The sequence below is a fragment of the Canis lupus genome, chromosome 22 (genome assembly GCF_003254725.2).
Source record: "Canis lupus dingo isolate Sandy chromosome 22, ASM325472v2, whole genome shotgun sequence".
NCBI lineage: Eukaryota > Metazoa > Chordata > Mammalia > Carnivora > Canidae > Canis > Canis lupus.
Window position 1 is genome coordinate 29,100,862 of NC_064264.1, and position 23,260 is coordinate 29,124,121.

At 37.1% G+C, this 23,260-nt stretch overlaps 1 long non-coding RNA gene across 6 annotated transcripts in view; it reads right to left on the reverse strand.

Moving 5' to 3' along the window:
• The window catches only part of LOC112655897 (uncharacterized), a 127,296-nt gene that overhangs the window by 65,614 nt on the left and 38,422 nt on the right, over positions 1–23,260 (reverse strand). For 3 of the 6 annotated variants that reach the window (XR_003133943.3, XR_003133946.3, XR_003133940.1), the window contains one exon: positions 12,022–12,141. The exons of 2 other annotated variants lie outside the window; for them this stretch is intronic. This is a non-coding gene — a long non-coding RNA (uncharacterized LOC112655897). Of the gene's footprint in view, positions 1–6,319; positions 6,365–12,021; positions 12,142–23,260 lie in introns of all 6 variants that reach the window. One more of the 6 variants, XR_007404887.1, reaches the window with a different exon arrangement.

Here is a 23,260-nt window from a genome sequence, read left to right on the forward strand (position 1 = left end):
GAAACAAAAATCCAGTTGCTCTTAAAATACAAAGAAAATCAATAAATCCTTCATAGGACTGAACAAAATAAAAAGAGATATGATACAAATCACCAATATCAAAATATCATTACAGATCCTGCAGTCACTGAAAAGATAATCAGGGAATACTATGAGTAACAATATGCTCATAAATTCAAAACTTTGAAGAAGTAGACCAATTTCTTAAAAAACAAAACTACCAAAATTCAATCAAGATGAAATAGATACCAAAAACAAAAACAGTAATAAAGAAGAGAGCTACAGACGAACAACTCTCTAGAACATAGATGCAAAAATCCTTGAAAAATAATAGCACCTAAGTCCAACAATGTATAAAATGTATACAGCAAGTTGGGAATATAATAGTATTACTTCAACTTAATAAAAGCATCTGCAAAAAACAAAACAAAACAAAAAAAAGAGGTTATATCAAATTTAATGATAAAAAATTGAATGCTTTTTCATTAAGATTAGGAGGAAAAAGCAAGAATGTCCATTCTCACCACTCGAACACAATGTAGTATTGGAAGGTCTAGTCAATGCAATAAGAGAAGAAAAAGAAAAGGCATACAGATGAGAAAGAAAGAGATTAAACTGTTTCTATTTGCAGATAACATGACAATTTATGTAGAAACTTCGAAGGCAGGGCACCTAGGTGGCACAGTCGGGTAGACATCTGACTCTTGGTTCCAGCTAAGACCATGATCTCAGGGTTGTGAGATCAAGCCCCATGTTGAGCTCTATGCTCAGTGGGAAGTCAGCTTGGAGTTTCTCTCTTCCTTTCTACTCTGCCCTCTGCTCTCTCTCTCTCAAATAAATAAATAAATAAATAATCGTTTTAAAAAGGGAAAAAAAGAAAATTCCAAAAAAACTATAAAAAGCCTCCTAGAACTAATAAATTACTACAAGTTTATGGCAATACAAAGTTAATCCTATTTCTATGTACTATCAATGAACATATAGACTACAATACCTATGAAAATCCCAGTAAGGATTTTTGTAGCCATGGACAAATCTAAAATTTTTTTTAAAGATTTTATTTATTTATTCATGAGAGACACACAGAGAAGAGAGAGAAGCAGAGATACAGGCAGAGGGAGAAGCAGGTTCCATGCAGGGAGCCTGACGTGGGACTCGATCCTGGGTCTCCAGGATCAGGCCCTGGGCTGAAGGCGGCACTAAACCACTGAGCCGCCCAGGCTGCTCTTATTCTAAAGTTTATATAAAAAGATATATGTCCAGGATGCCTGGGTGGCTTAGTTAAGCCTCCAACTCTTGATTTTGATGCAGGTCATGATCTCAGGGTTGTGAGATCCCATCCTGCAACAGGCTCCATGCTGAGTGTGGAGCCTCCTTGGGATTTTCTCTCTCCCTCTCCTTCTGTACCCCCTGACTCATGGTACTCTCTCTCTCCTCTTGAAAAAAAAAAAGTATAAGCCCTAGAAAAGTTAAGACAATCTGAAATCTTTGATAAAAACAAGAATAAATTGAGAGAAATTACACTACTCAACTGTAGTGAGCTGAATATTAGTCCTCCAAAATATATGTCACATTCTGGAACCTGAAAATAGTATCTTCTATGACAAAAGAGTGAATCTGAATATTACCTTATTTGGCAAAATATGTGATTAAATTAAAAACCTTGAGAGGAGTAGCTTATCCTAGATTATCTCGATGAATGCTAATTATGATCACATATCCTTACAAGAGAGAGAAAGCAGGAGTGTGGGGACAGACACATGGATAAGGCAACACAGAGGGCAAGGTGACATAAAGACAGAGGCAGAGATTAAAGAAATGCAGCCATAGTTCAAGAGAGCCAAGGACTGCTAATAGCCACCAGAAGCTGAAAGAGGCAAGGAAGATTTCTTCCCTAGAGCCTCCAGAGGAAGCACAACCCTGCCTACACCATGATTTCAGACTTCTGGCCTCCAGAACTGTGAGAGAACACATTTTTGTTGTTTTCAACCACCAAGTTTGTTACAGTGGCCCTACAAAATTAATATATATTAAAATTTATTATATAGATACACTAATTAAGACAGCATGATATTGGCAGAGAGAGACATAAATTAATGGAGCATAGAAAACCCAGAAATAGATCCATAGAAATATGTTTAATTGATTTTTGACAAAGGTACAAAAGCAATTCAATGGAGGAAGATAGTCTTCTAAAGAAATGGTGCTAGATCAATTAGACATCTTTTTTTTTAATTAGACATCTTTAGACAAAACAAAAACCTTGACCTAAACTGTATACCACAGATAAAATGAATTCAGTATGGATCATGGGCTTAAATATAAAGAGTAAACTATAAAACTTTTAGAAAAATAAGAGGAAACATGGGATAGGAATAGGCAAGGAATTTTTAGACTCAACACCAAAAACACAATCCATAAAAGTATTAATGGTAAATCTCATCAAAATTTAAAACATTTCATTATGATAACCTACATAAAGAGGATGAAAAGATAAGCTACAAACTGAGACAATATATCTGCAAACCATATAGTCAATAAAAAACTAGTATATTGAATATTTAAACAATTCTAAAAGTTCAATAATTTTTAAAATCCAATTAGAGGGCAGCCTGGGTGGCTCAGCAGTTTAGCACCGCCTTCAGCCCAGGGCCTGATACTGGAAACCAGGGATCAAGTCCCACATCAGGCTCCATGCACAGAACCTGCTTTTCCCTCTGCCTGTGTCTCTGCCTCTCTCTCTCTCTCTCTCTCTCTCTGTCATAAATAAATAAAAAATCTTTAAAAAAATTTTTTTTAAATAAATAAAATTCAATTAGAAAACAGGCAAAAGTCATATAGATATTTAGCTGAAGGATATATAGATGAGAGGGATATATAGATGACAAATAAGCACATGAAAATATTTCAACATCATTAGCAATCAGATAAATACAAATTAAAACAAATGAGATATCACTACACATGTATCAGAAAGACCAAAAGGAAAAATAGTGATAGCATCAAATACTGCAGAGGATGAGGAGAAACTAGATGGTTCATATATTACTGGTGGAAATTTAAAATGATACAACCACTCTGGAACATGTTTGGGCAGTTTCCTATCGATATAAACATACAATTATCATATGACCCAGCAACTGAACTCTTGGGACTGCTATTCCAAAAAAATAAAACCTTGTATTACACAAAAACCAGTACATGAATTCTCATAGAAGCTTTATTCAAAATAGCCAAAAGCTACAAATAGCTGTCCACAGGTGAATGGTTAAACAAATTGTGAGACAAATCTCATGGAATATTGCCCAGAAAAAGAAAAAAAAGGAACAAATAATTGGCATACACAATGCCCTGTGATGAATCTCCAGGGCATTGTGTTAAGGTGAAAAAACCAATTCCCAAAAGTTAAATACTATATGATTCCATTTACGTAACATTTTGAAATGATAAATTTAGAAAGAAGAACATATTAGTGATTTCCAAGAGTTAGGGATGGGAGGGTAGGACCCAGGTGGCAAGAGGAGGTAGATATGGTAAAAGGGCAAAATTTGGAAACTCTCAAATGAAAAGATTTTACAATAGAAGAAGTTGTTGTTGTTATTGTTGTTGTTGTTAAAAAGCATGCTGGTGGTGCCTGGATGGCTCAGTTGGTTAAATGTCTGACTCTCGGTTTTGGCTCAGGTGATGATCTCATGGTCATGAGATAAAGCCCTGCATCAGCTCCGTGGTTGGTAAGGAATCTGCTTGAGATTCTCTTCTGCTGCTCCTCTTACCATTCATGTTTACACACACACTCTCTCTCTCTCTCCTGCCCCCAGAATAAATAAATAAATCTCTAAAAGAAAGCGTGAATAATTTAACTCTTCAATGAGTATTTTGAAGTCATTCGTCAATCTACATAGATAAAAAAAAAATCCACATAGATAAATTTTACTAGACTATGAGAGTAAGCTATTTTACATCAGTTAAATTCCTTCCAATATATGTGAGAAAATCTAAAATAAACAAGGTGAGGGATATTCTTCTGAAACTCTCATAGCATTTCCTATGTGAATATTAATAGTGTATATTCACTCTACTCTGTGATTTTTAAAAATTTATTTAGAATCAAATTCAATAAAATGTTTTTCATTTTTTTGCTCTTCCAGCCTACACAATTGTTCTTGCAGATCTTGTCCTCTGTTCTTTCAGAGGACACATACAGCTGTAAGGAACCTATTTTTCCTCACACTTGACCGGGGGAATATTTGTTCATGTATCCCTTTACATAATTCTGAAATTATTAAATGAACACCAATTTATCTGTGTCTTGAATTATATTGGTCTGAAAAAATATGTACTGCCTTTATTGACATCATTACTACAGATTTAATTAATCTGCCCCTATTGTCACAATTCTATATATAGATGAGTGCCAGTTTAGAAATTAATTTAGCCATGAATTCCTCTAAAATGGTAGCATTTTAAGTTTTTTATTAAATTAATTTTTCTCTATACAAAAGCAATAAAATTTCATTATACAAAACATTTATTTAATTTAAATAAAAAATTAAAATGCTGACTTTTGGAGAAGATGGCACAGTAGGAGGATACTAAACTCACCTCATCCCACAGATACAACTAGATTAACATCCACATCAGTGTAAATAACCCAGAAAACAACCGGAAGACTGGCAGAACAGATTCTCCACAGCTACATGTAGAGAAAAGGCCACATGGAAGAAGGTAGGAAGGGCAGAGAAACAGTCAGGAACCAGAGACATGGGACTACATGCAAGAGAGAGGAACATGGAGGGCACAGAGAGAGGAGAGGAACAGATCCCACATATGGCACCCCAAGCATGGGGGACTCACACTGGGAAAACAAATCCACATAACATTTAGCTTTGAAAACCAGAAGGGCCTAATTTTGCAACTTCTTATAATCAGTAAGGCTTAACACATGGAACTTTGGGGATCCCTGGGTGGCGCAGCAGATTAGCGCCTGCCTTTGGCCCAGGGCGTGATCCTGGAGACCCGGGATCGAATCCCACGTCAGGCTCCCGGTGCATGGAACCTGCTTCTCCCTCTGCCTGTGTCTCTGCCTCTCTCTCTCTCTCTGTGTGACTATCATAATTAATTAATTAATTAATTAATTAGTTAGTTAAACTCACACACATGGAACTTTAAAAATCAGTAGGCTCAAACCTGGGAAAACAAGGAAGGTTAGAGGAATCTGAGTCCCCACCTTAAAGAAACAGCACAACAAACAGCCCTGCTGGGATACAGCATAGAAGCAGTAATTTGAAAAACATCTGGGATATGTGAGAGGAAGGTTGATTCACTACTAATCTTAGACCTTATGCTTGAGGGGCAGAGATCTTTTGGAGACTTTTCTAAGAACAAATGACTTAGCAGGCACTTTTTCCTCCCTCACTCCTTGGCCGAGCTATACAGACACCTACAGGAACCAGTGCAGCTCAAACATGCTCTACCTCCCTTCCCAAAAGCATGCCCCGCCCCCCATGTTCTCCTGTGCACATGACCCCCCCCCATCCCAGTCCAGGTGGTAGTTTCCTGGATGGCTCCCCTCTCACAGAAGACCCACAGACCTTGATGGCACCACATGCTTTCCCACCCACTCACCCTTAGCAGAAATCCATATAAAATGGTGTAGCAAGGCTGGCAGCATGCAAGTAGCCTCAAAAGAGTCAGCACCATTCCAAAGTGATTCTTGCCCCAGGGAAAGGGGATGATAACTACACATACCATATGACTATGGCACCAGCAGTGGCAGGAGGCAGGCAGCTGGTCTGACTGCAGACCCCAACAACCAACAAAAGCTTCTCAAGGGACAACACAAAGAAAGTGCCTTGCAGTTTGGTGCCACCAAAGCTCCAGCAAACACTTGGGTCTGACTCAACTCAAGGCTAAGGTGGTCCCAAACTGGCCCAATAACAATACAGGAACCAAACCCTGCCCACAACAGGCAAAGACAGCCATTACAGAAGACTAGACTGAATGCAAATATGCTTCAGCCACAAGAGTAGGCACATAAAACACTCATAAAAGACAACTCTAAATTGCCAAGTTCTAGTAAATAGATGACAATGCACTGCAGGGCACTATAGGACCTTTTCTTCATAAGGCCACTACTTTCAAGAGCAGGAGACATAGCTGACTTTCCTAACATAGAAAAATAAAATTTGTCAAAACAAGAAGTCAGAGGAATATGTCCCAAATGAAAGAATAGGAAAAAAATCACATCAAGAGAAAATGAAATGGAGATAAGTAAAATGCCTGACAGAGAATTTAAAGAAATACTCATAAAGATACTCACAGGACTTGAAGAAAGAGTGGAGGACCTCAGTGAGACCTTCAACAACTAGATATAAAACATAAAAAGGAACCAATTAGAGATGAAGAACTCAATAATTGAAATGTAAAATACACTAGACAGAATACACTAGTAGACTAGAGCAGCCTAGAGGAAGCAGAAGAATGGGTCAGTGATCTAAAGGACAGACCAATGGAAAGCAATCAAACTAAACAAAAAGAGAATAAAGAATGATAAAAAATGAAAATAGATTAAAGGATCTCAACAACACCATCAACCACATAACATTCTCATTATAGGGATCCCAGAAGGAAAAGAGAGAGAAAAGGGGGTAGAAAATGTATTCAAAGAAATAATAGCTGAAAACCCTGAATTTGGAGAAGGAAACAGAAATCTAGATCCAGGATGTATAGAGAGCTCCCAACAAAATCAACCCAAGAAGGTCGACACCAAAACACATAGTAATTAAAGTGGCAAAAAGTAGTGATAGAGAATTTTAAAAGCAGCAACAGAAAAGCAAGCAATTACATACAAGGGAAACCCCACAAGGCTATCAACAGATCTTTCAGGAGAAACTATGACAGACGAAAGAGAGTGGCATGACATATTCAAAGTGCTGAAATAAACAAAATAAAACAAAACAAAAAATCTGCAATCAAGAATATTCCATCCAGCAGGCTATCATTCAGAATAGAAGGAAAAGAATTTCTCACACAAAAGTTAAAGGAACCCATGACCATTAAACTAGGCCTATAAGAAATGTAAAAGAGGACTCTAAGTGGAAAAGAAAGACCATAAGAAGGAAAAAGAAAAGTAGGAAGCAAAAGAGCAGTAAAAAACAGCAGGTAGGTATCTGTAAATATCATTGAAGGGACTCACCAAATAAAAGGATGTAAAGTATGATGCCATATACATAAAATGTGGGGGAGAAGAGTAAAGAATGGTTTCAAATTGAAGTGACTAACAACTTAATATAGACCACTACATGTCTAAGATATATACAAACCTAATGGCAACCACAAATTAAAAATTGATAATATGTATGCAAAAATAAAGACAAAGGAATCCAAGTATATCACTAAAGAAAGCCAACTAACCATGAAAGAAGAGACTAAAGAGAGAAACAGAGAACTACAAAAACAATCATAAAACAAGTAACAAAATGGCAATAAGTATATACCTGTCAATAATCACTTTGAATGTAAATGGACTAAACATTCCAATCTAAAAATATAGGTTGATGGAATGGATTAAAAAAGAAAGACCTATCTATATGCTGCCTACAAGAGACTTACTTTAGACCTAAAGACACCTGCAGATTGAAAGTGAAGAGATGGAAAAGCATTTATCATGCAAATGGGAGTGAAAAGAAAGCCAGGGTAGCAATACTGATATTGGACAAAGTTGACTGTAAAACAAAGACTGTTAACAAGAGCCAAAGAAGGACACTATTTAATGATAAAGGGAACAATCCAACAAGAAGTTTTAACAGTTGTAAATATTTACGCACCCAATATGGGAGCATTCAAATACATAAAGCAGCTAAGAACAAACATAAGGAAAGTAATTGATGCTAACACAATAATAGTAGAGGAATTTAACACCCCACATACAACAATGGATAGATCATCCAAACAAAATCAACAAAGAAACAGTGTCTTGCTATGACACATTGGACCAGATGGATCTAATAGATATATTTAGAACATTCCATCCTAAAACTGCAGCATACACATTTTTTTTCAAGTGTGCATGAAACATACTCCAGAACAGATCCTATGTTAAGCCACAAAGCAAGTCTCAACAAATTCAAAAAGATCAAAGTCATATATGCATCTTTTTAAGACACATCACTATGAAACCAGAAATCAAGCACAAGAGAAAAATCTGGAAAGGACACAAATACATGGAATGAGGTAACCAAGAAATCGAAGAGGAAATTTAAAAATACATGGAAACAAATGCAAATGAAATTAAAAAGTCCAACATTTTTGGGGTGTAGCAAAAGCTGAACAAATGCAAATGAAATAAAAAAAGTCCAACATTTTTGGGGTGTAGCAAAAGCTGTTCTAACAGGGGAGTTTGTAGCAATATAGACCTATTGCAAGAAGAAAAAAAAAATCAAATAAACAAGCTACCTTACACCAAAAGAAGCTAGAAAAAGAAAAATGAACAAAACCCCAAACCAGGAGAGGAAAGGAAAAGCAGAAAAGATTAGAGCAGAAATAAATAAAAACAAAAACCAACAGAACATATCAGTGAAACCAGGAGATATTTTGTTTTTTTTTTTGTTTTTTTTTAAGATTTTTATTTATTCATGAGAGACAGAGACAGAGAGGCAGAGACACAGGTAGAGGGAGAAGCAGGCTCCATGCAGGGAGCCTGACATGGGACTTGATCCCGGGTCTCCAGGATCCCGCCCTGGGATGAAGGCAGTGATAAACCACCAAGCCACCCGGGCTGCCCAGGAGATGTTTTTTTTTTTTTTGAAAAGATGAATGAAATTGATAAACCTTTAGCTAGACTGATAAAAAAAAAAGGGATGACTTGAATAAACAAAATCAGAAATGAAAGAGGATATATAACAACTACAGAAATACAAAAAATTATAAGAGAATATTATGAAAAATTATATTCCAACAAATTGGAAAATTTAGAAGAGATGGATAAATTCCTAGGAACATATAACCTACAAAAACTGAAATAGAAAGAAATAGAAAATTTGAAAACACCAATTACCACCACTAAAATTGAATTACTAATTAAAAGGAAAAAACCTCCCAACAAATAAAAGTACAGAAAGAAGTGTCTTTCACGAGTGAATTCTTACCAAATATTTAAAGCAGAATACTTATTCTTTAAAAAAAAAAAATACTCTTTTCAAACTATTCCAAAAATAGAAGAGGAGGAAAGCTTCTGAATCCATTCTATGAGGCCAGCATTACCCTGATACCAAAACCAGATAAAGACACCACATAAAAAAAGAGAACTACATGGGCATCTGGGTGGCTCAGTCAGTTGAGTGTCTGACTCAGCTTCAGCCCGGGTCATGATCTCAGGGGTCTTGGGATCAAGCCCCTCATTGCGCTCTCTGCACTCAATGGGAGGCTTGCTTTAGGATACTCTCTATCTATCTGTTGGCCCCTCCCACCACTTCTGCATGCACTTTCTCTAATAAATGGATAATTCTTTTTTAGGAAAGAGAACTACAGGCTAATATCTCTAATGAACATAGATGCAAAAATCCTCAACAAAATATTAGCAAACCAAATCCAACAACACATTCCAAAACCATTCACCATGATCAAGGGGGGTTTATTCCTGAAATGTAAGGGTTATTCAATATCCACAAATCAGTCAACATGATACATCACATCAGTAAGATAAAAGATAAGGACCAGATGATCAATTCAATAAATGCAGAAAAAGCATTTGACAAAGCACAACATCCATTTTTGACAAAAGCCCTCAACAAAGTAGGTTCAAAGGGAACCTCAACATGATATAGGACACATGTTTAATAATAATATTTAATTATTATTATTTAATTTTTATTTAATATTTAATTTTATTGATAACGTTTGGATATATATTGGGTATAGAGATAATTTTCTATTTTGTGCTGTCAAGTTTTCAAACCTCTCTTTTGATTTCTGTTTTAGATGAAGAAAGTTCTTCTTAATTTTTAAGTTATGTGAATAGCCTCCTATATAAAATCAGAAATTGTAAACTGCACTGAGATATCATATAAGCCCATCATTTTGCAGTTAAGGAAAGTTAGAATCTTAAGAGATTTTATTAATTTCTTATGACCACACCATTAATACCTTGTATTGCCAGCACTTAATCCAAGTCTTTTATTCCTTCAGCTATTAGAAAATTAAGCAGATGAATTATCTCTTTTCTTTCTGAAAGAATGTTAATGAGATGCACTGGCTGTCAGTAACTGAGGGAAAGTCTCCATGCTCATTTTCCATACTCTCTACTCCAATTCAGGCTATGTATGCTTTCCAATTCTCTGGATGGTACCTGATTCTTACAGATCTGAGGATGCCATGACACATCACATGGTAAAGAAAGATAGGGTCTTTGGATGCCACAGGGTTGTACTGATAGCTACAAATACGTGGATGCGAAATTCTATGAATGACCAATACACCTTTCTCAAGCTGGAAGGGAAAAAAAAGACAGCTTTACAGACGATCACCAGATATTTACCTTAATGTCTAATAGATTAAAGCAATAAAGGTAGAAAAAGCAAAGGATTGGTCAATAGAGAGAAGGGGAATATAATGGAAGAATCTCAGTAATTCTTAACGACTAGCAGAACTCTGATGTGTTTCCTTGGCCAACATATGCTCATTGGGTCTGGCAAATACTTCTCTTGGATTCCTAACCACTTCAATTCCTTAAATTTGGCCTACAGGGAAATGTTTCCAAGTCTTCATCCTTTCTATGAGGTTGACAATATTAAACATGCAATTCTATCCTTGGGATGCAAGGATTAACAGAGGCCAACCTTCCTCCATTGCTCTTGCGAACCAGCTACATGGTGAGTGCCAAGCAAAGACCATGTGATATTTTAAAGGCAAGACGGACATTAAAACCAAAAACAGTCCTATTTTTCAACTTGTACCTTTCCACCTACTCAGGCAACATTGGTGATTAAGATTTATTTGATGGGCATTGGAGCAACTCCTTCAGTGAAGGCTGAAGGAATGTGAAGAGAAAGGCAGCATGGCCAGTTACTGCTGAATCTTTTGCTCACTGAAATCATCTAAGGAGGACCGTATTGCTGTTTCAGTGCTCTGCTGAGAAGGCAGCTCAAAAGGTCAGGGCAGAGCCACTTCCCGCTTATCAGAATTAGCAACCATTGTCCAAGAACTTGACTTTAAAGTGCTCGATTATCCAGCCAGAGAGGGAAATTCTCCAAGATTATAGAGAAGGAAAGTGTTTTTATGTGACCTGGTTAAAAACCGAGGCAGAATGAAAGGCAGACACAAGGAAGCAAAAGGGCTGACCTTGCAATGAGTTACTAGAAGGAAAGAAGGGGACATAACAAACAATATTTTTAGATGAAACAGAATAAATCAGAAACTTTCTTATTCATTTACTTTATTTGCTATTTATATGGGGTATTCTTAAACAGTTTAATCTCTGAACAAAACTAAAATTATTTTCGCTCCTCCCCTCCCCCACCAAATACATTGAAAAAAAATCCTTCTCTGAACCATGGTTGCACATCTAATTATAGCATACACTACTTAGTGCTGTGATAGTAACCATTTTAAGGAGATGAAGATTCTCTTTGCTCAGTAGGGGAGGGATGAAAAGGTCTGGTTTTTCAGGAAAATATAGATTGCCAAATGAATGTGACTTGAAATAAAATCAGCTTTAACTCTGCTGGAAACCAGCCCTATGACCTCTTGCTTCCCAGCCCTCCACCACCACACCCACAGGCCTCCATTTCATGTTTCACCCTGGCGGGTCCCCAGGATACCAAGGCTACAGATCTCCCTCCCATTAGCTGCTGGAATCCAGAATATCCATGGCAACCGGTCTCTAACCCCAGGGAGAAGGCAGCAGAATTGAAAGGCTCCATTCTGTTTCTACATCTACAGCTCAGTGAATTGACAGCTTGGTGGTTCCCTTAGTTCCATTAGATTAGGATGCACTTTCTCCTTTCCTTTGTGTCATCTTTTTACCTGTTTAGGTCTCAGCCAAGGTTAAGGAATTTTTCAAATGAGTATTTCCCCGCTCTTCAGCTACTTCTGCACATATCCAGAAGCATTATTCCTTAAACATCCTGGCACTGCAGCATTTTTCTAAATAAAACAAAACATAGTTCTGCTATTGGTCTTTTTACCTTCCTACAAAAACATCCCACATTTGGTGTGCATGTTGTGCAAATTACAATGGATATCTGATTTCAAACAAACCAAGTCCTTTGTGCTACAAGATCTTATAAAAACCAGCAGAGAGATAATAAATACATAGAATTTTATCATGAAATTAAGTTGTAGCATCAAATAACTATAATCATGTTTAAGTGATTGTTTGTGCCACAGATATTTAGACGGGGTAACAGATTGCACAGTGCTCTCACTGTTTGCTGATGGAGCCTGAATAACTAATTTGCACTCCATGCCCTGTGGAATGGCAGCTGAGTCCCCAGTGGATATGGGGAGAACTTAACAGAAGCAGACCATTTGGTCTGCAGAATCAAAACAAGGGAGAAATGTTATGTACGGTACATAATCTACAGTCATATGTTGCATCTATGGTTGCCTAATAATAAGATTATAATATAAGGTCAATCTGCCAGTTAGTGCTATTTGATCCTTTTGTGTAAAGTAGAGCCTTTAATAAAGTCAATAAGGGCTAGAGATTCTCCTCCCAGGGGAATGTATATATATATTCATAAAATGGAAAGTTATATGTGGCATCTCCGGTTGCTCAGTTTTGGCAGAAGACTTAAAGGATGAATATACAGTTGGGATCAAGGACCCCACATCCTAAATGTAGAGGTCCCTAAAACAGTACCTGTGGGTGCACCAAGACTACTAAAGGGGTCCATGCCCAGAATTAATTTCAGAGATATACACTTTTTTTTTCCCCCACAGAATCCCTTTTTCCTCTTTTCACAAGGAGGGCAAATGTCTAACCCATCCCTAACTCAACTTTGGTGTATTGTCTGGGTTGTGAGCAACCCCATGATCCCAAAGAGACAATATATATATCCATGTGTATTAAGCTGTTGCTCATCAAGCCCCAGGTTTGAGTCTCGTGGCATATTTTATACAATTTCAAGAATAAAAGGATGACAAATTCCAAGTTTACTGATAACAGATTAATATTATATTTTTGAGTAAAAGGAATATACAGATAGACTACTATATTTACTTGAGCACTTATTTAGATTCAGAGAATTTTTTTAACTTTTATTCCAAAATTATTGAGTACTCTATCTACTTGACTTTTACTGCTTACTGTCATTCATTAACCTCATCTCTCATCTGTAACTCTTTGCTACCATGTAATTCTTTTATTTGGATTTACTTAATGGGAAGGCATTATAGATTTCCCTGTAAATAATGCCATTAAGGGTTGTAATGAATCTTTCGTAACTGCACACTTACTCATGGTCCAATACTCTCTTTTACTGTCTGCTGATTTCCAACAAATCTTCACTTTCCCTCAATACTGGAAGAAGAAATAGGAGGAGAGAAAAAGGGAGAGGAGGAAAAGAAGAAAGGTCTCATTTCTCCTTAGAAAGCACATTTCTGATAAAAGTTTACTTTCATGGTTAGGATGTATTTTTCAAAATGCATAGTACTTGTTATGCTTTGATCAACTGAGTATTAATAGTTGTTATGATTATACACTTTAGAAGAAATTTCCTAAATAGCACCTTATGATTCCAGGAAATGAAAAACAAATGAGTATTTTTATTGAAGAGAAGTATGACACGATTAAGACTGGAAAGTCCAAAACTTATTTATATGGGGAAAAATCCTTTGGATGAAGTAAAATGGAAAAAAAAAGGGTTCAGAAGGATAAAAGAACAATGTACTATCTTGTATTATTCAAAGAAGTTATTCATTTTCTTGTGGAAGTAATGGTAGGTCACGATGATTTATTTAAAAGAAGGCAGTAGGAATCAAATTACTATGGTATTTAAGTTCCATTAGGTACATCTAAAAGAATAATGTACTATTTTTATTTTAAGATATTGACATTTACAATAAGCAAAAAATCACATCCTTTGGTACTATTTAAATTTATGATTAAAAATCCTAGATATCAACATAAAATGTATAAGGAATACACAATTCAACTTTCAAACTAATTTTAAGTGATCTGCAAATCAGAGAGTTGGAAGATCAGTGCCCTAAGAGGTGTGAACAGTTCTGCCAGTGTCTGCCCATGAGCAACTGCCCGGCTAAGAGAAAGTGGAGAGACTGAGTGAGGTTTTCTTTGGAGACATTTCAATATGAAGTGCTTCTTTCTCCTAACTCTCCATGGGGGACAGTAGAAGATTCTCTTTCCTCACTCGACCAAGTAAGCCATTGTGGCTCCAACTGTAACAGAGAGATGAGAAAGGGCAGTGTGAAGAATTGGTCACAGTTTCAGAATTTGGCAAGGCAAGGTTGAGCAAATTCTCTACCAGACAGATGTGCACCTCATAGGAGAGGGTAGCAGTGGGTCATCCTGAGAAACTCTCTCCAGAAACTCTGAACAAGCAACACAGGGCTGCAGAAAATCTAAGAACCAGAGGCTGTGGGGGCTGGGTTTGAGGGTGATGTGGCCACCAGGGCAGGTAAGCCTGAAGTGAAGGGAAATGCAGCTTGGCAATTCCCAGTCATTAGAAGGTCTCTAAAAACACACAAGAGATCCCTATGAGAAACAGTCAACTTTGGTATCTCTCATAATCAGAGAGCATCATCGTCAATAAAAAATGAGCTGGTGAGGAGGAGGAGGAAGGGGAGGGGGAGGATGAGGAGGAAGAGGAGGAGGAGGAGGAGAAGAAGGAGGAGGAGGAAGAGGAGGAGGAGGAGGAGAAGAAGGAGGAGGAGGAGGAAGAACGAATGAACGAACCAGAGTAAAGTCTCTTCTTTTTGTCTTACCTGTTTCCTCCCTGGAGGGTCTTCAAAATAGCTGGCTAATGAATGAAAAATAGAGAAGAAACTATTCTTTCCTTTTAGGAAGATCCCAAGAGTTATTAAAAGATTCAATAAAGATATTCAATAAAATATTCCAATCTTTTATTCCCATACTTTTCTTCAATGAAAATACGTATTTCAATTTCAATTTTCCATTTCCTGTGATCATAAGGTATTATGTCTTTAGAAAATTTCTTCTGAAGTGTGTTACCATAAATCTATTAATATTCACTTGATCAAAACATAACCAACAATTATGGGTGGAGAAAAACAAACTGAATTGGAGTTTGGTGTTATATGATTAATAAATAGGACTGAACATTTTATTATCTAAATACAACCAGGAAAATCTTGAGTCCTGCTCAAAGTTTCTTCCAGTGAGTGGGGTATAACAAGAAGAAATAGCAGAAATGAATGGGATAGTGGTGAGAAGCTTTCAGCTCCCACTCTACTGAGTCCACCTTGTTCAATAAACTACTATGCGCTTCCATCAATCAGGAAAAGACTACACATACATCCAAATTCCCTCTTCAGAAGCAGGCAAGGAAGGAAGCTTGAAAGGGAAGACACATCATTGAAAGAAAGACTGAGGTGATGTAATATTCATCTGAAACAGACATTAGAACTTGAAAACAAAGAGTTCATTTAATTGGCTAGTGTTTCTCCCTACCAATACCAGGACTGAGGAAAAGAAAATTGAGCACAAATGTATCAGTTACTATAAACAAGGAAAGCTATACTTTTGTGCATGTGGGCTTTACTTCTAATTTATTACAAGCATGTGGAGCATGGTTGAAAAATTGGAAATGGGGGGCAGCCTGGGGGGCTCAGCAGTTTAGCACCGGCTTCAGCCCAGGGCGTGATCCTGGAGACCTGGGATCGAGTCCCACGTCGGGCTCCTTGCATGGAGCCTGCTTCTTCCTCTGCCTGTTTCTCTGCCTCTGTGTGTGTGTGTGTATGTGTGTGTGTGTGTGTGTGTGTCTTTCATGAATGAATAAATAAATAAATCTTTTTTTAAAAAGGAAAGAAAAATTGGAAATAGGTAAGATCGTTGAGAGATGTGTAAAGTGAGAAAGGAATGCACAGGAGACAAAACAGAACCAATGTCTAAGGGATTGCCCAAGGGAAAGAGCCCACAAGCTCACAAGTGAGAATAAGCAATCAGAAATAGGAGAAAAGCAGGAGAGTAAAATCATGGGTGCCAAGGAAAGAATTTCTAAAAGGGAATCAATCGTCTATGTTCTCAAATGCTGGCAAAAGTCAAGTATTATAGGAACTAAAAAAAGGCCTTTGGGTTTGGCAACAAGAAAATAGTCAGTGGCCTTGGCAAGAGCAGTTTGATTGCGGTGGCAAAAGCAGACACTAGACTGAGGAGATTCATTTAAGAGAAAAAAATATCTAGTAACAGAGATGCTTGAATGCAGACAACTCTTTCAAAAAGTCTGACAAAAAAGAGCATGTGGTAGATTGCATTTTAAATTTTTCACTTCCCTTACTAATCCCTAACACTGAGCCTAGTTATGTAGCTGGCTTTGGGCAGTGGAAGAGTGAGTAGAATAGAGAAATAATACTTGGAAAAGGAAATTTTGCCCAAGAAGATTTTTTTCTTAAGATGGGAAAAAAGGCATATTTAAATGCTTATAGGAAAGAGCCAGTATAAAGAAAAAGCTTAAAGATACAGAAGAAAGGATCATCAATGAGGCAAGAATTCTGAGAAGGAAGAAAGGGATTGACCTCTAAAACAAATAAAGACAACTTGCCTATTGGATGAAGGCCACCTCTCCCATTAACTAGATTTAAGGAGGAAAGGATGGATGTGAAAAAAGTGTGTAGCTAAGAGATGGCAGAGAATCAAGATGGCATTTAATTGCTCTGTGGAATGGGAAGTGAAGTCACTCAGGGAGGCCCACGGGAAGGAAAGACAGGGAAGGAGGGGGAACAGGAAAGTGGTGTTTGGGATCATGGGAGACTTTTTTTTTTTTCTTTTTAAGATACTCTAGAGAACCAAAGAGAGCAAGTCATAGAAAAGACAGGAAGCAGTTCCAGGACCAAATTAAGGCTGGTAACTGTTTTATGGTAACAGTATTCACAACTGTGTGATTTTTCCCCCCAGCTCCACTCAAGGCAACAGACTGAGAAGTGAAGGACAAGTTGGGCTCCAATAGGGGCACAGGATGAAGGGTTAATGGGGTCGGGCTGGGGGGGACTCAGGATATCGAGGATAGTGGCAAGAAGTACTAAATCCAGTTTAGCTTAAATGTCACATTTTTGCACTTGCTTTTTAGTTTTTCTATTATACTGGCTGCCTCAGTGTGCATTATACACTTCTTCCTTTCTTACAGCAAATATGGGATTATTACAATTACTTTACATGCATAAGGAAATGGAAACTCAGAGACACTACATAATTTGACCAAGATCATCCAGCTAGCAAGTGTCAAAGTTGGAATCAAAATCAATGTTCTCTGACTCCAAGTTCAATAGACTTTTTACCACACATCATTGTTGCTTCTTTTTCTCTTCTTTTATTACTTCCCTCCTACCTGCCTTCCTTCCTTCCCTCTTTTCTTCCTTCCCTCATTCCTTCTTTCGTTCTAAGCCTCCATAAAACCCCTCAGTTTAAGACTAAAATTGTCTGTAGGAAATTTTAGTAGGAAGTCCAAGTTGCTAATGAAAATGTCAAGCTTCCAGCTGGGATTTGTAATTTCTTCTCTAACTGTATGAAGCTAACCAATAAAGCCTCTAGCCATACAGGCTGTGGAAACAGAAGCCTAGTTGACATCCTACTCCCTTCCCTTCCTCTTACCCCTTTTTCTTACACTTGTAAGTTTCCTTGCTGAACAAACAATGAACTGAGGAAACCCTGAACAAGAGGAAACAATGAACTGAGACCTTAGACCACTTTGAGCTACCAGAAATATACTTCAAGGAAGCTGACTCAGAATATCCTAGTTTTTACTCCTCCCTGAAATGTGAAGGTGATGTTTACATCTCCTGCAGCCAACCTGGACTCCAAAGTAAACTCAAGGGTGAAAGCCACTTCTTAAATATGGCAGTGCCAAAAGAAGTCAGTCCCAGGGGTTTCCAAAATTGCCTGCTTCAGGATTTTTTTCTGCAAGAGAAAGAAACCCTTGTGTCTTGAATCCACTGTATTTCAAGTCTCTACTTCTTGCAGTTGAGCACAAATCTTTAGTGGTAAGGAATACAGATGAATTCAGCGGCAGATTTCCATTTCATTAATACTAAACAGATCTCGTTTATAGCTAAGATATTTTATGAATGATTCACATTAAAAAAAAAAAAACAAATATAGAGCAAAAACCAACCAAGGCATAGCCACAGGAGAAAATACTTTCTGTTCATTTTATCCAATACTATGCTCTCCACACAAATACTAACACTGCTTTGGCTTTTTCTTTCCTACTCTTTCTCACAGCCTCAAAATGATAAAAATCAAAGTTTCTAAAGCTCATACTGAAATTTGATAGTCTCTTCATTTATCAGAATTTAGGATTACAATTCAATACCCAAAGTAAATTGAGATGGAAAATATTTCTCTACAAAGATTAACCATCCTTTCAGTTGATTCCAAACTTGTTTCATTTTTTTTTAAGATTTCTTATTTTTAAGTAACTCTACACACAGTGTGAGGCTTGAACTCACAGCCCCAAGATCTAGAGTCACATGCTTCATTGACTGAGCCAGACAGTTGCCCCATGTTTCATTCTTGAATAAGGCACTCAAATCAGTTGTTTATCCTCAGGACAATGGATAAAGTAAGTATATTTTCAGGTCCAAAGTTCCAGTTATAAGATAAACAAATCCTAGAGATATATTATACAGCATGATGACTACAATGCATTGTGTATTTGAAAGTTGCTAAGAAAGTAGATCTTGAAAGTTCTTATCATGAGAAAAAAATATAACCATGTATGGTAATGGACATTAACTAAACTCATTGTGGTGATTATTTCCCAATATATACACATATCAAATCATTATGTTGTATACCTAAAACTAACACAATCTTACATGTCAATTATATTGCAATAAAAAAGAGGAAGTATGTTTTCCAAGTTACAGATGGTGCTGTCATGAATATCAGCATTTAAAAAAAATTTACTAAGTTCAAGAGATTTTTCTCTAGGCTACCTAGTAATTTACCATTGGAACAAAAAGTGCAGGTGTTAAATGATGGACTTCCTATAGCATACCTGTGTCAGGGCTCTCCTAGACATAATCTCCAAGTAATGAACAAGCATAGCATAACATTTGCATAATCTGATTCCAATATAAACCACACTAGCCTCTCGCTTTTCCTGCATACCCAGGATGGTACAGAGTATCATTCTTTAGATGACTCTATTTTTTCCCCTCTAGCCAAATGTAGGAGACATGAAGGAGAGAAAAGCATGCCAAGTTCTGGCAGCCCATACAACAGCTAGAAAGTCCTCACTGAGGACATACCCTTCTTCCCCTACAGTGTACCAGATTACACTCAGGAATAGCAGAGCCTCTCACTGCTGGGCCACCACAGCTACTCTCCAAACATCCTCCTGCCTAAGAGCTCTCACATTGACCACTTACCTATCACCTCCCTTCCATTGACAATATTCCAGTCTTCAAGCCTAAATGTCTGCAGGCCCCCGCCCCTCCATCTGATTGCTAAGATACCATGCTCATAAGCCATTCCTCTGGGTGTCAACATGAAAAAGATCCCTACTGTTTAAGTCCAAACACCTTAATCTACCATTAAAGATTCTTCATGGTGTGATACTCATGTCTCCAAATTTACCTCCTCTCAACTCTCCTAAATTTGCTAGGTTTGGTCAAATTAATCACTTTCCTCCAAAACTATTTCTACCTCTGTGATTCAAGTCATGATATCCCCCTGCCTGGAAATCCCCTGATCTTTCTTTTTACTTACTTACTATATTGAAAATATTTGCTATACTGGGAAGTACTACATAAATGAAAGAAAGATTTTACTTTGTTTTGTTTGAGATGTAATGCAGTCTAGTGGGGAAGTATGAAACTTTCCAATCTACCACAGTGGAGTATATCTGCTCTAATTGCTTGTTTAATTGCCTGACTGCTCAACTAGGCTGCAATCTCCAGCCTCATTGAGGGCAGGGATTGTGATTACCTATTTATTGTTGAGTTCCTATTACCTGACAGACTGCTTGACATATTTGGTGAATGAATAAATGCTAAATGTCTAGAACAGCTTTGTAAGTTGCAGAAGTAGAATTCAACCTGATTCTTTGACATAGTTGCCTTGGGTCTGTTTATCCACAAAATAACAAATTGTTTTAAGACAAGGAACATAACTTCTGCATCCAATCTGTACTTTTTCTAAGATTTCCTCATAATATAGCAAAATATCTTTCTTTTCCAAATGAATGATGGCAATGCAGAATACAATATTGAGGCTATAAAACATTTAATAAGCCATTGTGTACACTAGGCACTAAATAATATTGGGGGAAGTAATGAAGAAGAGGAAGGAACAAATGAAAATAGGAAGACAAGATAAATTAAGACAAAAGGAAAAAGATGTAACCGACACTACTGGTTGTTTCTGATATCTATTCTTCCATAATTATAAAATTTTTAGTGGGTATGTGGCTGGCTATGGTAAAGGTTGGTTTTCTAGCTACATTCAAGCTAGATATAACTATGTGTTTAAGTTGTGGCTGATGTGAAAGACAAGTTTTACAAACCAGCTCCCTGGATCATTCCTCCAAGGAACACGTGGATTATATCTTTTGCTAATCCTCTTTATCCCTGCCTTCATCCTGCTGCATGGGAGATGGAGTCATCATCTCAGACTACATCCTACCAATGACAGAGGGGAACTGGAAAGAGACTGGATGCCTGAGAACTTTGTGAAGCAATGCCACCTATCATAACCAGATCACTTACTACCAGCCTTTTGCATGAGAGAAAAATAAACTTCTACCTTATTTGAGAGTCACACTTAAACCTATGTCCTAACTCACAGAATTAAGAAGAAAGAGCTAGGAGCAAATGTAAATGAAAAAAAAAAAATAGGCAGCAAGGAAAACACAATCCCTACCTTCATGAGATCCCTTCCCTCTAGACATGTAGTCTAGAGGTAGAATCCACAACTCCTGTTTTATGGGAACAGTATGAGGTCAAAAAAATGGAGTAGCTACAGAATACTTGCTTCCTTACTTCCTTGCTTCCTTTCTCAAAATCAGCCATAGTAAAGCTCTTCTAGAGGAAGGGAATTATTAAACTGCCATTATCAAAAACTATGAGAAGTAATGGGGAAACTGAAAATTGACTTAAAACAGTAAAGGAGGAGTAGGTGATCAGAGAATAAGTTGAGGAAAGCTCTTAAAATCTGTTTTTATCTCTCCCAAGCCTTGCCCAGGGACAGTCTTTGCCTCGTGGTTTACTGATGTGAACCCAATCCTAGCATCATGGGTTAACATCAGCTTAAAGCCAATGCTTTATGTGCCTAGCATGAAATGAAATTAAGTGGGAACTAACCAGCTGTTCTGGAGCCTTTACCCCTCAATCCTTCCCTGTCTAGGGCACCAAACTGTCTTCTCCCAATGTTACTTCTCCCTGAGTGTTTACTGATGAAAACTGAGACTGTTAGGTAAAATGCCATCAATGATAGCTATGTGGAATCTAAGGCAAGGGTAAGAGCTCAAAAGGCAAAATACCTAGACATCTGAGGGGCACAATTATTATAAAGACAAAAAAAGAACTATATTTGAAGTAGAACTGTTGGAATGACAAAGGATTTAAAATAAGCAAGGCTTTAAATATCTTTGAGAAGTTATTAGTAACGCAAAACATCAATAGAAAGTCATATGAAAAGGAGCCCACTGGAAATATTATGAATGGCAAATATAACAGCTGGAATTTTTAAATAGAGCAATGGGATAAACAGTAGGATGCAAACAGAGCAGAAATTTGTGAGCTGGAAGATCAAACTGAGAAACTCTCTCAGAAAGGAAAAGATTAGAAAATATGTGCCAAAAGAAAGCTGGATCAACATCTTAATATCTAAGAGAATGTTTGTTTAATGTTATGCAGAAATACAACCCAAAGCCAGGACACAGATCTATCGGACCACCAAATCTATTCTCTGAACTTCTGTATTAAGCTCCTTTGCATAAAATTTCCAAAAGTAGGCAAAGATGAGAGAAGAATAAATATAGCTCTTACAGGTATGCCCCATTACTTCTACACATTCAGGCAAAATCTCAAGGTATAGTTAGATATTAGGACATTTATGCAGGGACTAGTTGTCAATATGAATTCCTATGTGATTTTTGGATCATTCTACCAAAAAATCCACTTTGGCAATGTCTCAGAAATTAGGCAATGGTCTCTTAGCTCTCTATCAGATGAGATTAAAGAAGGGTGAGAGAGTATTTTATCCCTCTGTAGCTCTTGTGCATACATATATACCCTCACAGGAGAATGCTAGACACTACAATTTATGCAAGAATGGACAGTGTCCTATCCAAGAACAAGGACAATGCCTAGCTCATAGAAACTTGGTCAATACTGTGAGTTAAATTCAATCACAATACATACAAAGGGGTCATTATGTCACAAAGCATTGCTGGAATGTGAAATATACCTCTCAATAGAAAAAAATTTTAAGTATAGAAAAAGATAAATCGACTCAAATATTAATAAAACAAGAACTGCTGGGGCACCTGGGTAGTGCAGCTGGTTAAGCATCTGATATTCTTGGTTTTAGCTCAGGTCATGATCTCTGTGTTGTGAGACTGAGCCCCATATCAGGCTCCATGCTCAGCATGAAGTCAGCCTGGGAGTCTCTCTACCTCTCTCTCTGCCCCTCACACTCATGCTCTCTCTCGTGCTCTCTCTCTCTAAAATAAATAAATCTAAAAAAAATAAAATGAGAAAAAAAATTTAAAAAACAAGAACTGTTACAGCAATATGATAAATATATCTGACATAGGACTATGAACACAGAAGATACAACTTGATTAAAAGTATAATTGTAGACTACTGCATGGTTTTCTTGATAATTCATCTGAAACATTTTTTTCAAGTTGAACCAAAAATTAAACTTAGCTATAAAGAAATCAACAAACATTGTTGGAGCTTCAACTTTCAATATACTGTAATTTTTAGGCCTCAGAAACTTGACAAAATATTTTGCTCACTTTTCAAATAATTGGTCAAATAGTAGCTGAGGAAAATTCATTTTTAAAAAATCATCACTTAAAGTATATGACATCCACAAAAGTTTCAATGGCTGGAC